Below are 26461 nucleotides of genomic sequence, written 5' to 3'. Positions count from 1 at the left end.
TTTTATCTTATGCTCTATCCATATACATTCTCATTAGATTAGATTATATCACTGAACCTATTTGTTTATTTAGTTATATGGCACTAGCACTTTACACAATAGATAATGCCTCCTGTTTTCGCAAACCTCGTTATGCTTGAATGGGAGACAGAATATGTTTTTACTAGTGAATTTTATGAGTATATGGTATTATACACCAGATACCTGGACGATTTATTTATATTGTGGAAAGGACCAGCGAATGAAATTGTAAAATTCATTGAATATATAAATAATACAACTGACTTCCTAAAATTTACTTATAGAGTCGAACATGATGGTATTCCATATTTGGATACTTGGGTAGGTAGTGATGGTCAAGGATTCAATTCAAAAATATATAGAAAGGAGACCTTTTCTAATGATTATTTGGATTATGGAAGTAATCACCCCCCGCACGTTTTCAAAAACGTTTTTAAAGGGCAGTGCATACATGCTGCACAAATGACATCTAGGAGGGATATAATGGAAATTTAACTTGACACTATATATCATATGTTCCTGAACCGAGGATATCCCAAGGCTATGTTAGTACAAACTTTAAACTATGTCAAAAGTGAATGGGATAATAAATATCCACCTCTGTTAGGGAAGTTCTTCACACCTTCAAATAAAAACGACTTATATAAGGGTACAAATGTTTGTGTTATTAGATTTAATCCGTACACAAATTTAGTTAAAGAAATTTTAAACCGGCATTGGGAATTTTTAACTACTTCTGATAATATCAGTGGTGTCATAGGGAATTATCCCAAATGTGTTTTTAAAACATCAGCAAATTTGAAAAATTTGTTGGAACAGAATAAAGGGAAGAATATGTCCTTGAATACCAACAAAGGCACCACGCGTTGTGGTTCTTGCTCCCAATGCAAATACATTAATGAGAAGAAAATGATGAGATTAAATAATAGGACTAGAACGTATATATATAGCATAAATGGGAATTGTAATACAATGAGAGTGGTATATTTAGCCACTTGTACATCTTGTTCGGCATACTATATTGGAAGGACGGAGAGGAAGTTTAAAACTAGAATTTACGAGCATTTGTATAAGATCAAACAGAAGGATATAAAGAACGCCTTGAGCAAACATATTATGGAGAGAGGCCCTACACATTCATTTACATTTTTTATTATAGATCATACTGATGTGTTAGTTAAGGGTGGTAATTGGAAAATTTATTTAGCAATGTTGGAGAGTAAGTGGCAAATCTTATGTCATGCCACCACCAACCCAGGACTTAATGATCACATCAGTATAAAACCTTTTTTGTTATTAGATTAGAACATATCAACTTATGCTCTATCCATACACATTCTCATTAGACTAGATTATATTACTGTACCTATTTGTTTATTTAGTTATATGGCACTAGCACTTTATACAATTGATACAATCATGTTTGGCATCTGTTATAGCCGCTCTTGAGGTTGATCGTGTTTTTATTATTATATAATCATTTTTCATTATTATCCATATATCACTATGGCATGTACATTATATATTTATCCATGTATTTTATCTATTATATATATTTATTTTATATGATATTTAATATATGCATATCTGTTTTTAACATAGTTATTTATGTACAAATTAGTTATATATTTAAATTATTACACACGTTTGTATTTTCACCCTTGGTACATCTGGTGTAGAGAATAGGTATCCATATGGATGTCATTTTAACTTTGTTGCTGGAAGATGCATTATCTTATTATTATGTAGGGCTAAATGTGTATAGCACTTTAAGAAGATCAGTAAAAGTTGGCGCCAAAAAGTTTTTAAATTAGAAAGTATGCGTGTGTTTAATTGGTTCTGAGGAAGTCTGCCTGTTGCAGATGAAAGCGCTAAACCAAATTTGTATTGTGGAGCTCTGTGAGATCTTTGGATAATAAATTATTTTTATATTATATTCCTGTTCGAGCTGTGGTTCTCTTCTTGGGCAAGGCACATCGGTACTTTGTTCTTCAGTTTTGCTACAGTAGGAGTTGATCATATTGAATGTAGTACTGTGTACATCCTGTTACCGATAAGACAGCGTACTTATTAGCGGAAGCCAAGGCAGGTAGGTAATTCACTATAATGTACTGCGGTCTTCTGAAATTTCAACCTTCTGCATTTCCGAGCTTGTGGTCTTGAGATACTGAAATTCAACATTTCAGTATCACAGCAAGAGGTTCTTTGGTTCGATTCTCAGCTGGGATGCCTTCTGTGCGGAGTTTGCATGTCCTCCTTGTGGTCGCGTGAGTTTCCTCCGGGTGCTCCAGTTTCCTTCCACATCCCAAAGACATGCTGTAGGTGGATTGGACACTCTAAATTGGCCCTAGGTGTGAGTGAATGCATGTGTGTGCCTTCTGTGGAAGGTTGGGTGCCGGGCTGGCAACTCGACAGTGTAAAACTCCACTGCCAATCATGAACGGACAGGTGATCTGCTGTGACGACCCCTAACCGGGAAAAGTCGAAAGAAGAAGTATCTCAAGGTTTCAGAGTGAAACCATATTCATATATATATATATATATATATATATATATATATATATATATATATATATATATGGGCCTACTTTAGGGCAACAAATGTACCTTTCACCGAAACTCAAAACTACAAAATCTCGGATCACTGACACAGTGTTACAGGGTAAAAACCACTTGGCCACCAGGGTCAGCTTTGCCCTTTTCCCCAGTGTAGTGCGATCTCGGAGTTGGTATATTTAGTTGGTGAAGTGTGGTGGATGCACCCCCACCCCCCACTTGCTTGTGTTTAAATTTGTTCCTTGTAGTTTCTTTTCTCCTGGTGGCCAAGTGGCTCCTCACTGTGTTGATCCGAGGCTTCATAGAAATAGACTTTCGTTGAATTTGGCTTGCAGTTTTGAGTTTTGGTAAACGCTAAATTTGTTGATCTAAAGTGGAACCATATGTGTGTGTGTGTATGTGTGTGTGTGTGTGTGTGTGTGTGTGTGTGCGTGCGCGTGTGCATATATAGATATAAAAATATATGTGTGTGTGTGTGTGTGTATATATATATATATATATATATATATATATATATATATATATATATATATATATATATACACACACACACACATACATATGCTCACACATATGCATACATACATACATATTGGTACAATGCCCGGATTTGTTGTAGTATGCATTTTATGAAAGATATTAGGTCTGAAACTCAAATGTCTTATTATTTGTGACTGCAGTCCTCAGCAGTTTGGCAGAAACCATTTAATTTTAGGAGTATACATCAAGAACAATGTGCCAGTAATCAAGGAGCCTGAATCCTCACCACTGACACCAGTGAGAAATGTTCACTTGGAGCCAAGATAGGTACACACAGTGTTTCCAGATGCAGCTGTCCGCACCAAACATAATTTCCCTTATGAGCACAGAGGGAACATTCTCAGTCCAGGGTCTGGATTTCCTTCTCTCTCTCTTTCTCTCCAGGCCCCCAGTAAGGCTCCCCACTGGTGCAGCTATAGAGTTGAGTCCTCAGCCGTGTGTCCCAAGCAAAGTCATCCACCACTCTGTGTTCCTGCTCCAAGTATTTGACACACGCACCCTTTGAGATTTGATTTTCACACAGACACACACACCTGCGAAAGGCTTGCACAAATGTACTAGCTATGCCCCTCTGCCTAGACTGTAAGGTAGGTACTACCACCAGGACACTCAAAGCCAGCTACTCTAAGGCTGTTACAAGGATACTGAAATATACTGAGTGAAATTACTACTAACACCAATGGTAGTGTTTGACAAATGCAGTAAGGTTTCAGGAGTGGCCACAGTGTCACTAAATAAATGTAAGTACTTTCAGAGGTTAAAGTATTGTCTAAAGGACTAGCCTCAGTGAAAAGTTTAAATATATTTAATGATAAATAGTAAAAGAACATGAAAATACTAAATATCTATTTACAGTAAACACCAGAGTGTCAGACACAGGAAATATTAAAATAACACAAATTAAATCATTCACACAGGTAGAGAAAAACAGTACTTAACCAATCTCACTATATTTTCCTGACTGATGTAAAGAATTACTTTTCCCTACTTACTTACTAAAGCAAGGCAAGATACAGTAGGTGAGTGATCCTTGTATGTTAGGTTACAAAAACAGACTGCTCTGAGACTTCAGTCTCATCTAACATTAAAACATAATTTTTGTGCTGGATTACAGAATGACATCACATACATCTGGTCATCTGAACTGGGTTCCTATACTACTCCTTTTACTAGAAACTGAACCAGAATGTTGCACATACGTGCCATAATACACACACACACACACACACACACACACACACACACACACACACACACACACACACACACACAGCTTTGCTAAGATCTGTTGCAGCTTCTGGAAGTCATAAACGAGTTTCAAACTTCCACCCTTTTTGATTAGCAATTAGTTCACCCCCAAGGACAATATAGAAGGGAAGGCTTCCCAGTACAGTCTTTTTATGTCTGGCTGCATTGAGACCTGTGAGAGACAGTCTTTATGGCCTAAATTAATTTAATGTCAGGACATTTTTCAAAGTTATCTGGACTGAGATTAACCTCTTCTCTTCCATTATCCTCTGTTAAATAATTGCAATACAGTCTGACATACAGATGCATTTATTTTTCTGTCCGACATACAGATGCATTTCTTTTTCTGTCCAGCAGAACCCACTGTTGGTACATTTTTTAACTCGAGCAACTTTACAAATACATTTTCTATACAAGCACTTGTACAAATCAGTTTGATATACAAATGACATATTCTTTACAAAACTCCAGCTAGCTATGCTGGCATATATTACACATCCACTGTCCTACTTCTCCTGGCGTAGCTGGCAGTATCTCACATCATCACATCTCTCCCCCCTTAGAAGACTCAAGCTAGTTTCTCAAGCTCCCACAGACAAGCCAGCAGGTCTGACATGAAATTGGCACCTTTGTCAGTATTTCCTCTCAAGAAACCTACCCTCCTGAAAATCTCTAAAAATGCATTTGCCACCTTGTTTGCATCAATGGAGAACAGAGCCAATGCCTGAGGGTATCTAGTAGCATAATCTACTAACACCAGATATACTTCTTCCCAGTGGGACTTGGGGGTACTCAGAGGCCCCACAATATCCATAGCTACCCTTTGATTGGCTCTTCATTCACAGGCAAGGGCATCAAAGGAGCTTTGACCTTGTCTCTTGCCTTGCCTACTTCTGGCACTCCTCACAGGTCCTGCTGTACCCTGTTATATCCCTTTCAACCCCAGGCCAATAAAAGTTCTGCATAATACGACTCTTGGTCCACTTTATGGCCATATGACCTGTAAAAGGAATGTCATGGGCTATGGCTAGAAGTACCAGATGGTAGGCTCTAGGGACTACCAACTGCTGTATTACCTCACCCTCTAGCCTTCCCTCAGATATCCACTCTCTATACAGTAACTTTTTGTTCCAGTATACCGACTCCCCTTTTCCCTGAGGATCAGGTGCCTCCCTAGCTACCTCCCTCAAGCCTCATAGTGTAGGGTCTGAGAGCTGAGCCTCTCTCAACTCTATCTTTGTGACCCTTCCCAGCTCCCTTTCCACAGGAAGTATGGTATCCTGCGGCAGCAGTGTTTCACTATCAGCCTGGGTACTACCACTGAATCTCTGCCCTTGCAATCACTCTGGCCATGGAAACATCAGCTCCTACCAGCAGCTTCAGGATCACTGCTACAGGGTAGCTTACTCCATGAAATAGCCACCTCAACATTTCTGGCTTCAGGTGTGGGATCTGTCTGGGCTTCCCCAGGCTGCCAGCCCCACATGCCTTTCTCTAGGCCTGACTGCATGTAACTGCATGCACACAAGGTACTGCATTATCAAAATCATTCCCTATCAAGACATCTGCAGGGATATCCTCATACACACCTACTTGTTTGCTTCCTTTTCCAGCCTTTCAGTCAAGGTGAGTCCTGGTCAAAGACGTTTGGAATGGGGTCCCTCCTAAAATTCTGGAGTAGATTGCCCAAGCAAGTACTGCTCCTCTTTAACCACTGTAGGCTTCACAGTGGTTTTGTCATAGGCTGTCTCTCTGTCTTAGCAGTGGAGTCTTTTCAATCCACTAAGATAGGATATAAACTCTGGTGATAGTTTGGTACCCCTGTTGTTTCTAGACAACATACTACTGGCATACTGTTATTCCCACTTGCTGGCTCCCCCAACTTTTGTTCCCCCACCTTGCTTCAATGGACATCTATATGTTATGTGGCCTCACTGGTTACATTTAAAACATCTAAACCTTGATCCTGTCCGTGTACTTGAACTAGTGGCTTCCCTGTTACTGGTGGACTCTGATGGAGTGGTTTAGGCTGCCCACCATGGGTTCCCTCAAATCTGTGTGCTGCACTGAGTATCCCCTTCTTTTGCAGTGATGGCCTGCTTGCTAAGTAGAGATCCCCTTTTCTCCCCAGCTCATCTGCAGAGTTACACTCCTGGTCTGCCAACCAGATTCTCATGTCCTCAGGCAAAGTGCTAAGGGCTTGTTCCCCTCACCAAAAGATCTGCCAGCTCTTCAAAAGTGGTGACCTGACACCCAGTCAATGAAAATTCTTAACTCAGCAATATAATCACATACACTTCAACTGCCTTGCGTCTATGCTCATGAAACTTTTTTCTGTAAGCTTCAGGTGTTAACTTAAAACGTTTTACTAAACATTATTTTACTTTATCATAGTTTAAACAATCAATATCAGACAATTCAGAAACAGCAGTTACAGCTTTACCATGGAATAAGGGGTCAGGAACCATATCCAGAGCCCTTGGTCATCATTATACTGTTTGCATACTGTTTCAAGCATATGAATAAAACTATCAAAATTATCACTCTGTAAACTGTGGAAGAAATTTACTTACCTTTATTACTTCTGGGTGTGGTTTTCCTTTCCCCATCACCTCCATGACTCTGACGAAAAGTCAGCATCTCCCTTTCATGTTGGCATTGTTTCTCATTTTCTTCAGCTTCCAAACACCACATTTTCTCTATTGATTCTAATTCCATATGTTGTGCCTGCCTCAGTCTCTCTGCTGATACTAATTCAAAACATTTGGCCACCAATTCAAGTCTCTTTAACTCCAGATGGATTTTTAAGTCCTCTGAGGAAAAGTTGAACTGTCCTGTTTCTGAGGGCTGCAAATTCCTGTCACCAGACTGGTTATCCTCCTGGTGGTTGCTGGTCTGAGCTGCGATGAAAGCTGAAATAATTTCCTCTTTAGTCAGGGTGGCATGCACCAGTCTTTTGGCTTCACACACGTTGGCTAACTGGTCCTTTGTCAGCTTGCCATAATCATCTGCAGACATCTTTGCCTGTTTTTCTTGACTAAACTAAACTAACAAAAAATAAATAAATATAACTGTTGTGAAAATGAAACTCTGTTTACTTTGTGGCTTCTGGGAGTACACACACCTTTACTGACAATTACCTACAGGCTACAGAAGTTCAATTAATATCCCACCACTGCCACCAATATGTGACGTCCCCCTCTGAGCCAGTAATCAAGGAGCCTGAATCCTCACCATGACACCAGTGAGGGACGTTTACTTGGAACAAAGATTGGTACACACAGTATTTCCAGATACAGCTCAATGCACCAAGCACAATTTCCCGTAAGAGCACACAGGTAACATACTCAGTCTGGAGTCTGGGTTTCCCTCTCTGTCTCTCTAGGCCCACAATATGACTTCCCACTGGCAGAGCTGTAGAACTGAGTCCTCAGCTGACTGTCCCAGGACAAGTCGTCTGCCACTCTCTTTGTGAAACCAGTGCTGTGCATCCCTGCTCCAAGTAACTGACACATACACTCTTTGAGATATGATTTTCACACACACACACACACACACACACACACACACACACACACACACACCTGGAAAGGCTGGCACAGGTTTAGTAGCTATGCCCCTCTGCCCAGACTATAAGGTAGATACTGCCACCAGAATATTCTAAAGGCAGCTACTCTAAGGTTCTTACAAGGGTGTCCGGTTATACTGAGTGAAATTACTACTAATACCAATGATAGTGTTTGATCAATGCAGTAAGGCTTTCAGGAGTGGCCACAGTGTCACCAAATAAATGTAAGTACTGTTAAAGGTTAAAATATTCTCTAAAGGAGCAGCCACAATGAAAAGTTTAAATATATTTAATAGCAAATAGTAAAAGAACATGAAAATACTAAATATCTATTTACAATATACACCATAGTTTCAGCCACAGGAAATATTAAAATAACACAGATGAATAGATTCACACAGATACAGAAAAACAGTATATCTGATGTTGTCAGTCTTTACTTAATCCTTGACTGTGGGTTCAGTTCCGAATCTTGGAACCGACTCAGCCATTACTCCAGTTCGCACCTTTCAAAAACTCTCAAACTTAGCTCAACCCAGAATGTTCCTGTCAGGATTATCTTAGATGTTGTTTGCCACTTCGTGTCAGATGCGTTCCTCTCCTGTCAACTCTCGAGCTAGCAATTTCTTCAGTTTGTGAGTCTTATTTACCGTTTTTGCATTTTTCTTCTCATATTTATTTCTTTAGATCCTTGGTTGTTATCCAGCTCCTCCTCTTTACTTAACTGCTTTGTGTCCCTTTTTCTGGTATACCATCATTGGTAGCCTCCCTTACCATTCCTCTATTGATTTGGTAATCTTCTGCATCATTCCTGGTACTTTCTCCCTTTCCTTTCCATTTCCTTTACCATTATGGTAATGCTTTGATGATATTGTTGGTGCACCTAGCAAAAAAAAAACCAAAACTATATATATATATATATATATATATATATATATAGTTCCCCTTCAGAAGCCTGAGTGATCATAAGCTCAAAATTCATAAGCCTGAGACCAAAAGCCTGAAAACACACAAAATACACATACTGACTTTAATGTGGCTTCGCTATTCTTAGCGCTGTGGTGGAAAGTTATGGGTTGGGTTCAGGTAAATGTGCGATTGTTTTTACGTTAGGGTTAGGGAGCAGTTTAGGCGTGTGTGCTATAGTGACAGACTTTAGGGTTGGGGCGGTTTAAGTGAGTTAGGGTTAGGGCGCAGGTCAGGTGAGTGTGCGATAGTGATGGACCTTAGGGTTAGGGTTTGGGTTAAGGTGAGTGGGTAGATAGTAGTGTCTTTGTACTGGCTTATTAGTATTATTTGTATTCTGTGTTTTTTCAGGCTTTTGAGTTTTTAGACTTTTGGTTTCAGGCTTATGAATTTCAAGCTTATGATCATTCAGGCTTCTGAAGGGGAACCATATATATATATATATATATATATATATATATATATATAAAATCTGTTTTCTCTTATTCCCTTATAGTGTGTGTGTGTGTGTGTGTGTGTGTGTGTGTTTCTTAACGTGGCTAAAAAGTCTAAAGGTGCTTTTGGCTTCAATAGATGCCACAAGTGCGACCAAAAACTAACAAATTCTGATGATCATGACGTGTGTGTACTGCTTGGGCCCGGAGCATCCGTAGGAAAACTATTCCGTCTGTCATGGATTTAGCCACCAGGCCCTTGTAGAAAAAAAGAGTAAGTTGATTCTCAAGGGTTTGATAAAATCTAGCTTTGACGAGGCTATATCTGTGACTTGTAAAATGGATACAAGTTCCCCTTCCTTCTCCTCTTTCATTAGGCACGTGGGGTCAAAAAAGAGAAGCCAATCAGTTCCTTCAATTTCCTCGGAACCGCCAGTTAAAAAAGTGAATTCTTCTATGATTCCCACAGCTTTCACGGAACTGTTAGGAAAGAAACTGTCTTCAGTGGTGCCATCTGTGTTGATTTCTGCACCAACTGTGGCGCCTGCTTTTCCTTGGCTCAGACCACTTCACCCTCCTCCATTCCACCAGTGTTGGAACTGAAGGAGTTTTCTTTCAAGGATTTACCTTGAACTAGATACTCTCCAAGAATTGATCCTTTTGTGGACCGACCACCAAATCCCTTTTTGCATAGACGTCAGTCCCCGTTAGTCTGTTTGGTCCGCTCCACCAAGAGCCTCATGGAATCCAGTGATGTCCTTCTATTCACATGTTGCAGTATTCGTAACAGTAGGGAGTTGCTGCCTGTAGTGCTGCCTTCTGGCCAGTATACCAAAGTCTTTGCTTCAGGAGGGTATGTGTGATGTCCCTTGTCAGGGCCATAAACCGACGTAGGGTATAAAGGTGACATCTGCAAGCACACTTCTCAGAAGTTTCCTGCCGCATTGAACGCCGGACTCCTGTTTGCCAGTTCTGAAAGCTGATCGCATTTTCAGACGACTGTTACAAGTCTCCAGACCAGACGACCGTTTTCCTACTGATACAGATAAGTGCCCTATTGGGTTTTTTCCTTACCTTTGATTATTGTTAAGTCTTACATGTCCACTAGAAAGGGGAAGTGTGCTTGTGGGAGACAAATTCCTCACAAGGACGTACACGAGAAATGCGTTTTTTGCTTAGGCGAGGCCCACAACCATACGTCCTGCCCCATTTGCAAGTCCTTCAATCCAAAAACCCTTCATAGCCGTCTTGCTGCACTAAAATTGTATTTAGAAAATCAGAGACTCAGATGTCTTGCGCTCATGCTCGTCCGAAGAGCCACCGAGTAAGAAGGCCAAGAAAGTTAGGCCGGAATCTCACACTCCGCCTTAGGCGTCCGAGAAGGTTCTTGAGGCTGATGAAAGCCCGGCATCTTCCCAGACATCTGTTTCCAAGCCAGGCACGGGAAGCTCAATGGAAGCCAGGGTGGCGGAAACTTTTAGTATGTCTGCTGAGGCTATTCAGCCATAAGATCCTGATGGCAGAGGGGAACCACGTCTCAGTCCATTGGAGGGCCTTGCTCCTTCACTTCCACCCAGGCAGACGTCTGCTCCGATTCTCTCCCCAGCAGTTACTCCCTTAAAGAAAAAGCAAAAAGTTAAACACCCTGAAACCCAACCAGTTTTTGGATGAGAATTTTTTTCCTCAAAGTCTTTTTAAGGCTTTTCAGGCCTTACAGACACAGCAGGCATCTGTTTCATATGAATCCCAAATTGAGTCCCCAGAAGATTTCATCACACCAGAGGAGGAGGACTCCCATTACTCACTAGTCTCCAGGAGTAGAAATCACCTTTGGAGAGACAATTTCTCTCATGAGGGAACATTTTAAATAGCAGCCATCTGAAGTATCTGACACCATGAAAAGGTCATTCGACCTTTTACAGATGAAGCAATCTTCTCCGTCAGCAGTGGCCCCCTTGCTACCTGCCTTCCAGGATGCTTTCTTGGCTGCTTCTCAGTCCCCTGACTCTCATCCACCAGCTTCTAAGTGACCGGACTGATTCTACAAGGTCCCTCAGGATACCCAATACCTCTTTAGGAACCCACCAGCAGACCCAGCAGTTATTGCTGTCTCTGATGACAAGTCATCTATGCAACTACCATTGACTGCTCTTTAACCCACAGACAAAGACAGTAAATTCATGGACAGACTAGGGAAGAAAGTTTATACCTCCTCTACTCTGGCTATTAGAGCTCTCAATTACCAAACACATATGGCTATACATGTCCTGTATACTGTTATCAAGGCCTCCACATTACTATCTGAGGCACCAGATTCTCCCATAAAAGCACAAATTAATACCCTCCTCTCCACTGTATCCCAAGTACTTAGGCACTCAATAAAGTGCAGTTATAATGCTGTGGAAGCCTCATCTAAGTTTGCTGCATTTGGATCAGTCTTAAGACAATATTCTTGGGTGAGACTACAACCCCTACCCATGAATGTGCAAACAAAATTGTTGGATTCACCCCTAGATAATAAACCGCTGTTCGGACAAGCCTCAGCAGAACTCCTCAAATCCCTTCAAGAAAAGGGTAAGGAACTGAAAAATCTTGAACACCTACTGGTGTCTCCTATACCAAGATACCACAGGAATTATCCACAGAAAACTTCATTTGTCAGAAGGCAGTCCTCACATTCTGCTCCACAGTCTAAAGGACGCAGACAAACCAGGAAAAACTCTACTCCAAGATTTCCTACCAGTTCTTCCACTATGCCTTTTCGAGGCCAGTCTGACCACTCCATAGCGCCTCCTCTGTGACTACTCACCCTTGCACCAAAATACCCCACTTTACCTCCATCGCACCCTGTCCCTTCCCTCCTGGTGGGTAATCACATCAGAACAGTGGTACTCTCCATCATTCAGTCAGGCTGTTTCATGACTTGGTGGGTGCTACCACCCTTTCGTGGCATTTCTCAACCACCTGCAAGCCAAACCCACCTTTCCCCCTATAATTCAACAACTTCTAGATCAAGGTACCATAGAACAGGTACCATACCATCAAAGAAACTTAGGCTTTTACTCCAGAATGTTTCTGGCACCAAGGAAGGACGGCCCACAGAGGCCAATCATAGATTTATCCTTTTGAAACCACTTTCTCCAAGTTCCCAGTTTCAAAATGATTACCTTATCCCTGCTCTTACCACTCATTCCAACTCAGGCTTTCATAGTAGCCCTGGATTTAAAAGATGCCTACCTACACATACCTTTTCACCCAGATTACAGGAAATACCTCAGATTTGCAATAGGCTCTTGCCATTTGCAATTCTCTGCCTTGCCCTTTGGACTCTCTACTGCGCCTCTAGTGTTCACAAAGTGCATGGCCCCCATCATCACTCACTGCAGGACTCAGGGTATTTAGATATACCCATACCTGGACGACCTGCTCATTCTTCATCAAGACCACCCAGTCCTCCTAGATCATTTACAACAAGTAATCTCCACCCTATCTCGGTTAGGGTTCACCATAAACATTCACCTGATCCCCTCTCAACACCTGGTTTTCCTGGGGTGCAGGATCAGAACGGACAGAATGAAAGCCTTCATTCCAGATCAAGGAATTCAAGACCTTTGTTTATACTTCCAAAAACTCCTCTCCCACACTTCCTTGCCAGCTTGAGAAATCTTAAGAATTCTAGGCCACATGGCATCACTCATACCCATGTTGACTCTCAGTGCAATGCACTTGGCCCAACCCAAGACAGAAGGACAATATCAACATCAAAGAAATGAGGGCTTTACACTTGGCCCTACTAACCTTCAAATCAGCCCTTCAGTCAGAAACTCTGAAAGTAATTGCAAATAGTATGACGGTCCTGTGGTACATAAACAAGCAGGGGTGGACAAAGCCCTACCCCTCTGTGCAGCCTAGCAATCCAAATGTGGAACCTAGCAGTATCTGTCCACATTCATCTGGTAGCTGTTTATATCCCTTCAACAGAGAATGTCATAGCAGACTTCCAGAGCAGAACTTCAGCTCCAAGTCACGAATGAATGCTTCACAGGGAAGTATTTCTGGACACAATGGAGTATTCCACAAGCAGATCTTTTGCCTCTGCCCATAACAGACAGATGCCCAAATTCTGCACAAGGAATCTGCATCTACAAGCATGGAAAGTGGATGCCTTCTCCTTCTCTTGGGAGGGAATGTACCTCTATGCTTCCCCCCTTCACCTTAATTCAGAAGGTCCTTCTGAAAATGCAGGGGGACAACCCAAAAATCCTACTGGTGACCAACTTTTGGCCAAGACAGGTTTGGTTTCCCTTCCTACACTTACTAGCCAAGGGCAATCACCACATGTTACCTCACTGAATAGACCTGCTCACACAGGACAGGGGATCCCTACTATACCCTCAAGTGAACAATGTGAAATTAACCTTGTGTGTGATAGGGTTTTGATCCCCTACAGACACCTATACTCGGAGGACGTACTCAGTGTTCTGCAGGAGGCCAGAAAACCTAGTACCAGGAGAAACTATGTATCCAAATGGAACAGATTCTCCTACTGGTGTCAACAGAAAAATCAGGACCCTCTGACTACCTCTATACCTATGATGCTTTCCCATTTGTGTGAGCTACTTCACTCAGGACTAACATACTCATCAGTCAAAGTGCACTTATCTACCATCTCTGCCTGTCTGCCTATCTCCCCTCCTCTGGCTTCCAGACTGGAGGTCAAACTTTTCCTCAAGGGTTTCTTCACATCAGGCCTCCCAGGAAACCTATCCCTCCCCTTGGGACCTGAACTTTGTACTAGAAAAACTTACATTGCCACCCTTTGAACCAGCTCATGCAGTATCCTTGAAGCTATGCACACTGAAAACAGTTCTACTAGTGGCTCTTACATCCACCAGGAGGGTTTCGGAGATACAAGCTCTCATGGTTACCTCTCCCTACCTTATTTTCCACAAGGGCAGAGTTGCTTTCAGGACCAACCCTTCCTTCATGCCGAAGATGGTTAATGAACTTTCACTAAACCAGACAGTTAACCTACCGGTTTTCTACCCTCAACCACAAAATTCCTCAAAAAGGACTTTCCATTCCTTGGATCTCCACAGACAACTGAGGTATTACCTAGACAAAACCAAACCTATCAGAAAGTTGGATCAACTTTTCATCTCCTGCTACCTGAGAGCTCTAGGGAAGGCAGTCTCCAAGCAAACTATCTCTTCATGGATTTCTAAATCCATTACCTTATGCTACTCTTACCATGGGAAATCACTGCATGGTCAAGTCAAACCTCACTCCACCAGGGCAGCTTATTCCTCAGCTGCTTTTTTCAAAGGAATTGACTATGCTTCCATCCTGGAAGCTGCCACTTGGACTTCTCTCCATACCTTTACCAAACATTACAAACTGGACCTAGTCTCTAGAGCTAGGGCAGGGTTTGCCAGGTCTGTCTTCCAATGACTCATTGACCAGGGAACCCAATCCTCCACCCAGAACCATACCTAAAAGCTCTAGTATTCACCCTACTGTTATGAATACTGCAGCATGTGAATAGATGGACATAGAATAATTGTGTAAGAACTTACCATAACCTTAGATGTCCTTCTCTTCCATGTTACAGTATTCAGTCCCCCCCACCTACCCCTCTACCTTTACCAGCTTACATACCATGCTGACTTGTGGGGACATAACCCTTCTATCCCCCAGTTTCTCCGCTAAACACAAACTTTATACTACCCTAACTCTAGCCTACATGTAATTCTAAGGGCAGTTCATTCTGAGGAAGGTGCATGCAGACATCACCTTTATATAACCTACGTCAGTTTATGGCCCTGACAAGAGCCATCACATGTACCCTTCTGAAGCAGAGACTTTGGTATACTGGCCGGAAGGTGGTGCTGCAGGTAGCAACTCCCTACTGTTATGAATACTGCAACATGGAAGAGAAGGACATCTAAGGCTATGATAAGTTCTTACACAACTATTCTTTTTGAGGTTGGTGGACCAGCTCCTGGCGGCGAGGGAACTAGCTACTTCCTCGGTTTCTAGCAGTTCTGGCTCTGGAACATTTCGTATTTCTCACCTACCTGTTGTTCCTACTGTGACTCCATCTGATCCTTCGGAGTTTCCTGTTCCCACAGTCCCAGTGTTGACTGTATCGGTGCAGGTGAGAGTATTGTCTGTGATGCTGATAATTACCTGGAGCTCTTCAGTTCTATCAGAAGCAAAGTCCTCTTGGGGTCGAGGCTTCATTGTCTGGTCCAGGATTGTGGTTTGACGCCAATTTTTTTGGAGCCATCCATGCTTCTCGGGGCTTTGGCACACACAATTCCACTCCAGCTTCACGCTTAAGGGTGTTTCCCGCAGTGCGGGATGGAGCTACGGTTTTGAAGGAGTCTGCTTTGATTCCGGGCTGCCATTCTTCTATGGGGGACCTGCTTTTTGGGCCATGGAGAAGGCCTTGTCCACTGCAGACTCTCATTTGACTCCTCTTTTATTGGAACAACCACCTGGTCCTTCCCCTTACCCAGAGCTACCTCCAGCCTCTGACTTGGGACAGCAGGCACAGGAACCTAAGGATTTAACCGTGGTGGATATACCCTGTTCAGACACCTCCCCGGCCAGTCCCACTGAGGAGATACCCCAGAAGAGAAAATGCAAGAGGAAGCACTTGGACTACCCTTAAGAGTCTTTCACAGAAGATACTGACTTTGATGAAGGGGAAGGTTCCCCAAGGTCACCCCCAGAGGACGTGTTCTTTGGTGACATTTTAGCGATCCTTAAACAGAGGGGTGGCTGCACTTCCCAACAATCTTCCTCAGAGGAGTTAGTGTACCTAAAGGCTTTCCATGCCCGACCATCTACTACGTGGATTTCTATACCCACTGATGATCTTATTAAACTGATTGCTTAGCAGGCATGGAAGATTCCTGACTCTATCGAGCCAATCCCTAAGAGACTAGACCATATATTATCAGCTCCCATGGATCTCCAGCATTGGGCTAAAGGGGTGTCAGTAGATGCCATAGTGGTTGCGGCAGCCACCAAGAAGGAACTTGTTGATGAAAGTCCTACTCTCCATCCTCCTAACAAGGAGTGTAGGATGATGGATAGATTGGGGAAGTGTGTATACACTTCATCGACCTTCGCTCTTAGGTCCTTGAATTTCATGGCACATTTCAGCAGGCTTCAGAGAGATCTGATAAAGGAGCTATCAGATACTTTGACAGGAACCCTAGCGGAGGGAATTCAAGCAAAAGTAGCTCCCCAGCTGGCGACCCTTGATTCAGTTTGTAATTCGTCCATGAGGCTCATCGCACACACAGCTGAAGCCGATGACCCGGGCAGTGGGTTCCGGGGTAGCTATGAGACGACACACCTGGATGCACTTGTGTGACTTTGCAGAGCCATTTAAGTCATCTTTCATCCGTGCTGCTTTTGACGGGACATCCCTTTTTGGACACAAAGTTGAAGACACCCTTGCTAGATGTGAGAAAGATGAAAAGACACTTTCTGCTGTGGGTGTATGCTTTTCCATTCCCCAATGACCCTATATGAGGAAACAGAGGAGTGGAAGGTTATGGTTCAAAAAGTCCCAAGGACCTTTCCAGGACTCACATGGCCACTACTTCTCCTTGGGCAGAGGGAGGAGTTATAATGGATGACTTCATACCAGAGGCAGAGGTGGGCCGCAAAATCAGGTTGTTCAGGGATTCGTTCCATGGCAGTTCCTATTGGCACTCCTGAACGGAGGCCCTACTGCTGTCCTTTGAGGCAATCGGAGGACAACTATCCCTGCAACTACCTGCCTGGCTAACCATAACAGAAAATTGGGTGAAGAGGATTATGACTAGAGGTTACCATACTCACTTCTCCAACCAACCCAAGACATCCAAGAGAATCCAGGATGTTCCACCCAGTCACAGGGATGCAGCAGTAATAGAAATTCAAAATCTGCTCGACAAAAGAAGCAACAGATGTCACATCAAATTTGGATCACCAATTTATGCAAAAAAGATCTGAGTTGGTGGCTTTACTGGGCTGCCCCTTTGTCCCTCCACAGCCCCAAGCCATAGTGACCATGGACACATCCTGGATAGGGTGGGGGCATTATCTGGGAAAGACAGTCCAAGGCACTTGGTCCCAGTTGAAAGCCAATTTGCACATCAGTGTTCCAGAGGTGAAGGCAGTGCTCCTTCCATTGCAAGCATTCCAAGAAACCCTCCCCTCGGGAACAGTTGCGATCCAAGCAAACGTCAGTAGCTAGGCACTTAAACAAACAAGGGGGAACCAGTTCTCACCCTCTTTGTGAGTAAGCTCTCAGTATTTGGCAGTGGGCAATCTCAAACAACCGCTTTCTTGTTGCAACACATATTCTGGGGAGCTCCAGCGTGATTGTGGACAAGTTGAGCAGGGGTGTCCTGATGTCTCACGAGTGGTTTCTCAATCCTTTGGTGGAGGAAAGGATGATCCGTTGATGGGCCAGCCTTGCCGTGATCTCTTAGCATTTCCTCTGAACAACAAATGTAGCAGCTACTTCGCCCTGATCCTCCCTCCGGGGGACTCACCGAGGGGTGCTCTTCTCCATGATTGGGCCCCTGGTCTCCTGTATGCCTTTCCCTCAGTTCCACTTATATCCCAGTTTCTAAAGAAAGCCAACAGGTCGAAGAACAAGATAATTCTCATTGCTCCCTTCTGGCCTCGACAGATATGGTTTCTGTTTCTGTGGCCTCACCTAATTCAAGAACCGTGGACTCTGGACCAAGCTCCAGATCTATTTTCCCATTCAGAGGGACTCATTCACCCAAATCTTCACAATCTCAAGTTCACTCTGTGGCTTCTCCATTTCCAGTGATTGCCAGGCATACTAACCTTTCTACCACAGTCCAACAAATTGTTTTAGCCTCCCACAAACCTTCAACTAGATGTTTATACAGCAGCAAGTGGCAACATGTTTTGAAGTGGGCTTCAGACAGTAATCTCGACTCATATTCAGCAACAGTTCATAAGGTTTTGGAATTTTTAGCATCGCTTTTTGATGCAGGGGCGTCCTTCTTAACTATACAGGTTCATTTATCTTTAATTTCAAATTTTCACAATGGTCTAAATGACACAGCTCTAATATCGCAGAAACTGTGTAAATCTTTTCTGAAAGGAACCCTATTGCTGAAACTTCCATATACGGATCCATCTGCACCTTGAGACTTGAATCTGGTGCTACAATTCAAAATTAATTCCCCATTTGAAACGCCATAGTGACCACGGATGCATCCCGGATATGGTGGGAGGGGCATTATCTGGGAAAGACAGTCCAAGGCACTTAGTCCCAGTTGGAAGCCAATTTGCACGTCAGTGTTCTAGAGGTGAGGACAGTGCTCCTTCCATTGCAAGCATACCAAGAAACCCTCCCCTTGGGAATGATTGTGATCCAAGCAAACAACATGTCAGTAGTTAGGTACATAAACAAGGGGGACCAGATCTTACCCTCTTTGTTGAGAAGCTCTCAGGGTTTGGCAATGAGCCATCTCAAATGACTGCTTTCTGGTTGCAACACCTATTCCGGGAGCTGCAACATGATTATGGACAAGTTGAGCAGGAGTGTCCTGATGCCTCACGAGGAGTTTCTCAATCCTTTTGGTGGAGGAAAGGATGTTCCGTTGATGGGCCAGCCTTGCAGCAGTCTCTTAGCATCTCCTCTGAACAACAAATTCAGCAGCTACTTCGCCCTGATCCTGCCTCCGGGTGTGTCACCAAGAGATGCTCTTCTCCATGATTGAGCCCCCGGTCTCTTGTATTTCTTTCCCCCAGTTCCACTTATATCCCAGTTTCTAAAGAAAGCCAACAGGTCAAAGAGCAAGATAATTCTTATTGCTCCCTTCTGGCCTGGACAGATATGGTTTCCATTTCTGTGGCCTCACCTAATTCAAGACCCATGGATTCTGGGCCCAGCTCCAGATGTATTGTCCCATCTAGAGGGACTCATTCACCCGAATCTTCACAATCTCAAGTTCACTGCATGGCTTCTCCATTTCCAGTGATTGCCAGGCATACTAGCCTTTCTGCCACAGTCCAACAAAGTGTTTTAGCCTATCACAAACCTTCGACTAGATGTTTATACAGCAGCAAGTGGCAAAAGGTTTAGAACTGGGCTTCAGACAGTAATCGCGACCCATATTCAGCAACAGTTCATAAGGTTTTGGAATTTTTAGCATCACTTTTTGATGCAGGGTCATCCTCCTTAACTACACAGGTTCATCTATCTGCAATTTCAAATTTTCATAATGGTCTAAATGACACAGCTCTAATGTCGCACAAACTGTGTAAAGCTTTTCTGAAAGCAGCCCTGTTGCTGAGACCTCCATATAAGGATCCATCTGCACCTTGGGACTTGAATCTGGTGGTAAAATCCTTAATTAGTTCCCCATTTCAAATAAAAAGAGAGCGTGCAGGAGTGTAAAATCAAACCCACTGGTAACACAAAAACACTTCTGTAACTGACTCGAGCAGCCAGAAACACAAACCAGACCAAAGGTTCACTCAGCAATTTAATAGAAAACATGCGCAGCAAAATCTAAAATTCCACCAAACAGTTATTGTAATGGTACTTAAAATCAATGAGATAAAACTATCCATTGCATTAATGTCCCATGCAGTAATTAAGGTAAACGCTTTCGTATGATCTAATCACAGACTTTTTCAAAACCCTGGTGGAATTTTAGATTTTGTTTTTGTGTTACTAATTCCCCATTTCAGCCGCCCGCAAATTGTGATTTGAAGTATTTTTCCTGGAAAACTTCCTCTTTGGTTGCTATTACTTCTGCTAGCCGAATATCTGAGTTACAGGCCTTATCTTGCAAGCTTCCTTACAGGGTGTCTTTGCGAACAAATTCATCCTTTTTACCAAATGTAGGATCTGACACCAATATCAATTACACTATACACCTTCCCTTATTTTTTCTCAAATTTTCGAACAAAGACAAATATTGCTTGCATTTGTTAGATGTTCATAGTCAATTACGTTTTTACCTGCACAAAATAAAGGAATTCAGACAATCTGATCAGCTGTTTGTTTCATTCTCTTCTGCTACTCTGGGCAAATCAGTTTCTAAGGTTACTTTAGCTAAATGTCTCAAGGACTGCATAACCTTCACTTATAACAAAAGGAAATTGCAACTGCCAGGACTTGTAAAGGCACATTATATGAGAGCATTGTCTTCCATTCCTGAGCTTCTGTAGATGATATATGTGCAGCAGCTACTTTGGCATCTCCGCATACATTTGTTACTCATTACAAGCTGGATAAGGTCTCTAGGGGAGGAGCAGCCTTTGTTTCAATGGTGCTCAGAAATATTCTTCCGTGAGACCTCCCAAAATTTTGGTATCTAGAGACCGTGTCCCACAAAAAGAAAAACAGCAGCTCGGCAATGCTAAGACTCTTTATTAAAATGTAACACAAAACTTTCAAGTATACAATCCTTCTTCAGTGTGATACGAAATAGGATAAAAAACTTAATTGAATAGCAAGTTATCAAGATCACAAGACACATCCCAACCAACCAGAAACATCAATAAATCAATTACAGTTGAGAAAAATGTATTAATTTCATATATAACTGTTTCTATTTCAAAATAGGTTTAATACTAACCATTTTATTTATTCCAGGTGCATGGTCTGCCTGCATTCATAATATCCAAGTATATTTTTTTAATTCTAGTTTATTATCCATGTCACCTTTCCTTAAATTTTTAGAAAGTACATCAATCCCTCTAAATACAAATTCATCCCGACTCCCATTATCAACTATGTGCTTAGCTAGTTGTTGGTCATTACACTTCTACAAATATCAGATTTATACTCGATAATTCGATCCTTAAGCTTTCTGGATGATTTACTTATATAAAACTCGTACAGCACTTATAGGTAGCCAGGTAAACAACAAATGATGTGTAACATGTTGCAACACATTTAAAATATATTTCTTGCCTGATGTAGGATGCACAAAATTGCAGTCAGTACATACAGTACCACAGCAAGAGCAAGTAAAACATGGATATGTACCTGACTTATTACAGATTTGACATTTTTTGTTATAAGTCATATCTTTATAACACAAACGGCTCTTCAAACTAGAACAGTTTCTATATGCAAATCGTTCAAAATCTGGTAATGCTTTCAAGATGCCCAGTTATTTGTTATAATTTCCTTAACAGCACTAGTACATTTGCAATATAAAGTTACATAACGCAAGGTAGATGTTTTATGGGAAGATGTACTGGAGACAGTGCTACCAAGAAAATATGGTTTAGCTGTATTCAGGTTGGTTTAGCATTCTCATTCCTTTCTCTCATAACATATTCTCTTATTCTATGTAGCATCTGATCATTATAAACTCTCTCTTTAAATTCAGTTGTCATATCATACATTTGATTAATACAAGTTTCATCTTCAGGATTCAGTCTACTCGCCTGTAAATATTGACTTTTTACAATTCTCAAAGGTATTCTGGGCATGCATACTCTTCCTATGTAAATATTTATTCTTATGTGCATTTTTCTTATAAACATTAGTATTAATTTCAGAGCCATTATACACTAATTTAACATCCAAAAAATGAAATTCTGTCATGGATGACTTCATTTTAAACCTTAAGAAATTAGTTGTCTGATTTAAAAGAAAAACAAATTCAACAAATTTATCTTGCTGACCATGCCATATCAAAAATATATAATCCACGAAATGCTTCGAAAATTTAACTTTAGAAGAAAGTTTGATAGGTCCATCATAGACAAAATTCTCTTCCCATTTACTAAGTGTGAGATTACCATATGTGTTAGCGATGGAGGTACCCATCGCAACACCTGCAATCTGATGATTATATAGCCCACCTAATCATGAAGGGATTCACATCTAGATCAGGGGAGGTCATTGTGCCTCTTTACTCATCCCTCATCAGGTCCATAATTGAGTACAATGCCCCTTTTGGGATGTACCTTACCAGACACCTGCAGCAACTGGAAAGACCCCAAAAGTACCTCACCAAGAGGATCAAAGGGCTGAAACAGATGCCATATGCTGCCCGGTTAAAGAAACTCCAGCTCTACTCAGTGGCATACCGCCTGCTCAGAGGCGATCTGTGCCTGACGTATAAAGCCATGTCCAACCCGGAATTAATGGACATGCTGCACCTCAGAAAATCCAAATCCCATCGAGCCACGCGCTCGAGAGACTTGAACCTCAGCACTGAAATAAATAAGACATGCTGGAGGGACAGATTTATAACCCAGAGGCTCCCTTCACTCTGGAATAAAATCCCAGTCCAGGTTAGGCAGAGTCCCTCATTGACTCTCTTCAAGAGGAATCTTGATGAGTGGATGGGAGATCGTAGGTTTACTCCGGGTATCACTTCTGTGTCACTGTTAGACAGAGGCATAGTATACTAACCTCGAAAAAGGGCATAGCAAAATTAATTTAAAATGGGTGGTGAAAGCCAAACACACTCTGGCTAGGCTTATAAATGCCGTAGGGCAGATAGACTAGTATGAACCTATGAACCTATGATACAATTGTTCATCAAATAAAAAAGATATTATTTTCAAGTACAAGTTCAAGGAGGGCACATATTGTTTCGCTTTCTCTACCTTTATATTGACCCTATTAACATTAAATATTGCTAACTGCACTAATTCCATATTGGTTAGGTATAACAGTGAATAATGATTTTATATCTAAAGTAACAAAGAAAAAGGAATCATACTCATTATTCCTATACCACTCAGAAAGTTTAGTTTGAATTTCACCAGTATCTTTGATAAAACCCTTGATGTGTGCCAAAAATTTACATCTTGTAGATTGAATGCAGAAGTGGAATTTCATAATTGGTGTACATAACTGTTGCAGTGAAGTGTTAAATCAATTCTGAAATTACACTGTTCTTTCCATTCAGTGTTTATACTGCAGGATGAAGTCTTGTTTTTAGTTTGGGGAAAAAACAGTAAATAAAATTTGGAGCACAGACCACACTATTTTTGAAATGTGGGGTTAGAAAACAGACTAAAAAACAAAAACAGTTGCAAAATTAGGTGTGACATGCACAGTGTTAAACATTACCTTATAAAACAATAAGATCTTGCTGTGGTATGATCACTGATCTGCTGAAACTCTGAGGTCCCTTAAAAAAATAAGCTCTGTTTGCAATTCTAACAAACCAAAGAAGTTCCTGTGCTGCCAGAAGTTTTTCTTACTACTTAAAGCAAAAGGATAACACTCCGCATGTGTGATGTCTTCTTGTGGGTGGATCCCTGCTTGTTTTGGAGAAGAGAGGAATCATTGCTGTTGTGATGTGATTTTGGGAGGAGGAACTGAAAAGATGACTACAGATTCTTAATAGCCATTCTGATGTAAGCCTTTTGATGACAAAAGCTTAGTTTTGAAAACCGCGGGAATTGTTTGGGAATGGGCTAGAGTATACAGAACAATAACATGTACTAGGTGCTAGAAACAGTCAAGTTTACAAAATGTATACCATCCTTTGTTTCTTTTTAGTGACATTATCAGATAACAGATGGAAAGTGCAAAAGTAAAGAGATGGTTTACAGCCTAAGGCATTATTTTTTTAAGATTCTTTACTTTGAGATTGCACTTTCAGTTCATTTTCGTCTTTTAGTATTTCATCTGCTCTCAGAGTTTTCACAAAGTGAATTGCCTCAACTATAGCCTTCTCCAGGCTACAAGGCATTCCCATTTACCCTTGTTTGGACAATTGCCTCGTCTGTGCTCCCTCTGTCCAAGACGCACTATCTGCTTTTCATTTCGCATCCCATCTCTTCAGCCTGGGTTTCAAACTAAACTTGAAAAAGTCGTGTTTGGAGCCTATGCACAGGTCTCCTAGACACCTAAATCCAGATCTCCACCCCCCGCTCATTCAATCACAGGCGATACTTCAGATTTTGAGAGATAGTATCTCAAGGTATCAAGATCCATGGCATGCAGGAGTCTCATTTTAGAAAAAACAAATTCAAATCTCAAAGAAATGATAAATCTAATAAAAACTGTCAAAACTCTAAATCAGCTGTGGACTGTGGGACTTCTGTTAGTGATGACAAACAATGCACATTAATGTGGCATATAAACAAAGGCATAGGCATTGACAGTACAGAACAACCTCAGTCTCTAGGCTATTTCATTCCATCACAGGTGAACACAATATCATGAGCAGATCCAGGATAGACCCTCACAAGTGGATGTTAATACTGAGGTTTTCCAGGAGATTATCTTCATGTCAGGAGCTACTCAGGTGCATCTGTTTGCCTCCTTTCTCAGTAGACAATTAAACCATTTATGCTTCTGGCATTTTGAAAATCCTGGAAAACAGATGCATTCACTTTCCCATGAAAGAGCATGTTTCTGTATGCCTCCTCCCCCTTTCCTCTGATACCTGAAGTTCTTCTAAAAATCAAGTCAGACTTGCCAGAGATGGTTCTGGTAGCTGCTTTTTGGCACAGACAACACTGTTTCTTCCTTTTCATGCACATGGCCAGAGGCAGTTATGAAAAACTCCCACTGAGTGGCTTTGCTCACGCAAGACAAGGGGTCCCTAACCTACCTCAACATTCAAAACCTTGTCTTGACTTCATGGATGATATATTATTAATCCCATTTAGATATTTTTTCTAAGGATGTGGAACCAATGTCAAAGGAGGCTGTGAATCTTACTGATAGTGAATTATACTTAGTCAAATGAAAATATTTTCTGGTTGGTGCTATAAAAGAGAACAGTATCCAATCCCAGGTGGGGGCTCCTTCATTACCTGTGTGAATTGCTCAACTTGCACCTAGTGTACATTCCTGTAAAGGAATACCTTTTGTCTGTCTCTGCTTGCCTGCCTGTGGATCCCCCTTTCTGCCTTATTTCATGTTAAACAATTTTTGGAAGGGGTTTAACATAGTCGACCCCCTGGAAATCAAGTTACACCTCATGTGGATCATAACTTTGTATCAGAAAAACTGTCTTCCATGCAGTCAGTTCTTTAAAATTCCTTACATGGAAAACTTTGTTTCTCATCATTCTGACTTCAGGTAGACAGGTATCTGAGATACAGGATCCGATATCTATATATAACTCTTTGATTTTTTTATAAAGACACATAAGTCAAAAAATCAACCCTTACTTTTTGCCGATTGTTTCCGAATTTACTTTAAACCAGACCATTCATCTCTGTGTTCTTTCCTAAACCCAAAAACAGAGAATGCAGAGTCCTTCCTACTTTAGTATCCACAGACATTTAGCTATTTCACCTGGCTAGAATTAGGAAATGTAACACATTTTTTGTTTCCTTTTATTGAAAGAAAAAAAGGACAGCCAGTGTCTAAACAAACCATTTTTACATAGGGTTGCCACCTTCCTTCATGGCTAAAACTGGAGCAAAGCCACTCCCCTCGCATCACCAGTAACCCCGCCCACCCCAACCCCCTCTCCCGCCAACATACCTCCTATTTTGTGATGTCACGACAGCATCACTCAACGGGAACGCCCTCTTTTTTCGTTCCCGCCGCCTGCTTTTGGCTGATTTACTATGCTTTTCTGTAAAAAAAGCATAGTAAATCAACCGATTTACAAACTCCGATAGTCTGTTTCCTTTTTGAAACAGAATACCGGAGTTTGTACAGTGTTTTCCGGACTACCGGAGAATCAGTTTGATTTCCTGATAGTCCGGAAAAAAAACGGAGGGGTGGCAAGCCTATTTTTACATGACTGTCTCAGGCTGTTCATTTCTTTTAGTTTCACCGTGGTAAAAATCCCACCCAAAGTACAGTCTACTAGAGCTGGGCTACTTCTAAGCTTTTTGGAAAGGGGTGGAGGGTGTACTGGACTCTGTGCTGGAGGTAGCTACTTGGTCTTTAGTGCACACCTTCACTAGGCACTACATGATGGATGCAATTTTCAGAGCTAGAGTAAAATTTCTAAATCTAGTCTACAGGGACTTCTAGGTGCAGGTCCTTCTGCATTCACCATTTCTTCCTAAGCTGAGGCAAATTTCTCATACAGTTATAGCTACTGCATCATTGATGTAGTGAAGAACATAGTATGTACAGTTGTATAAGTTATATGTTCAGTCATCTATGTTGTTTGGTAAGTTC

At 41.7% G+C, this 26461-nt stretch overlaps 1 protein-coding gene across 1 annotated transcript in view; it reads left to right on the top strand.

Moving 5' to 3' along the window:
* The window catches only part of WDFY4 (WDFY family member 4), a 4454583-nt gene that overhangs the window by 1490268 nt on the left and 2937854 nt on the right, over window positions 1–26461 (top strand). The window lies entirely within an intron of this gene.

The sequence above is a fragment of the Protopterus annectens genome, chromosome 14.part0 (genome assembly GCF_019279795.1).
Source record: "Protopterus annectens isolate FY-2018-M chromosome 14.part0, PAN1.0, whole genome shotgun sequence".
Classification (NCBI taxonomy): domain Eukaryota; kingdom Metazoa; phylum Chordata; order Ceratodontiformes; family Protopteridae; genus Protopterus; species Protopterus annectens.
This window is presented reverse-complemented; position numbering and strand designations above follow the sequence as displayed.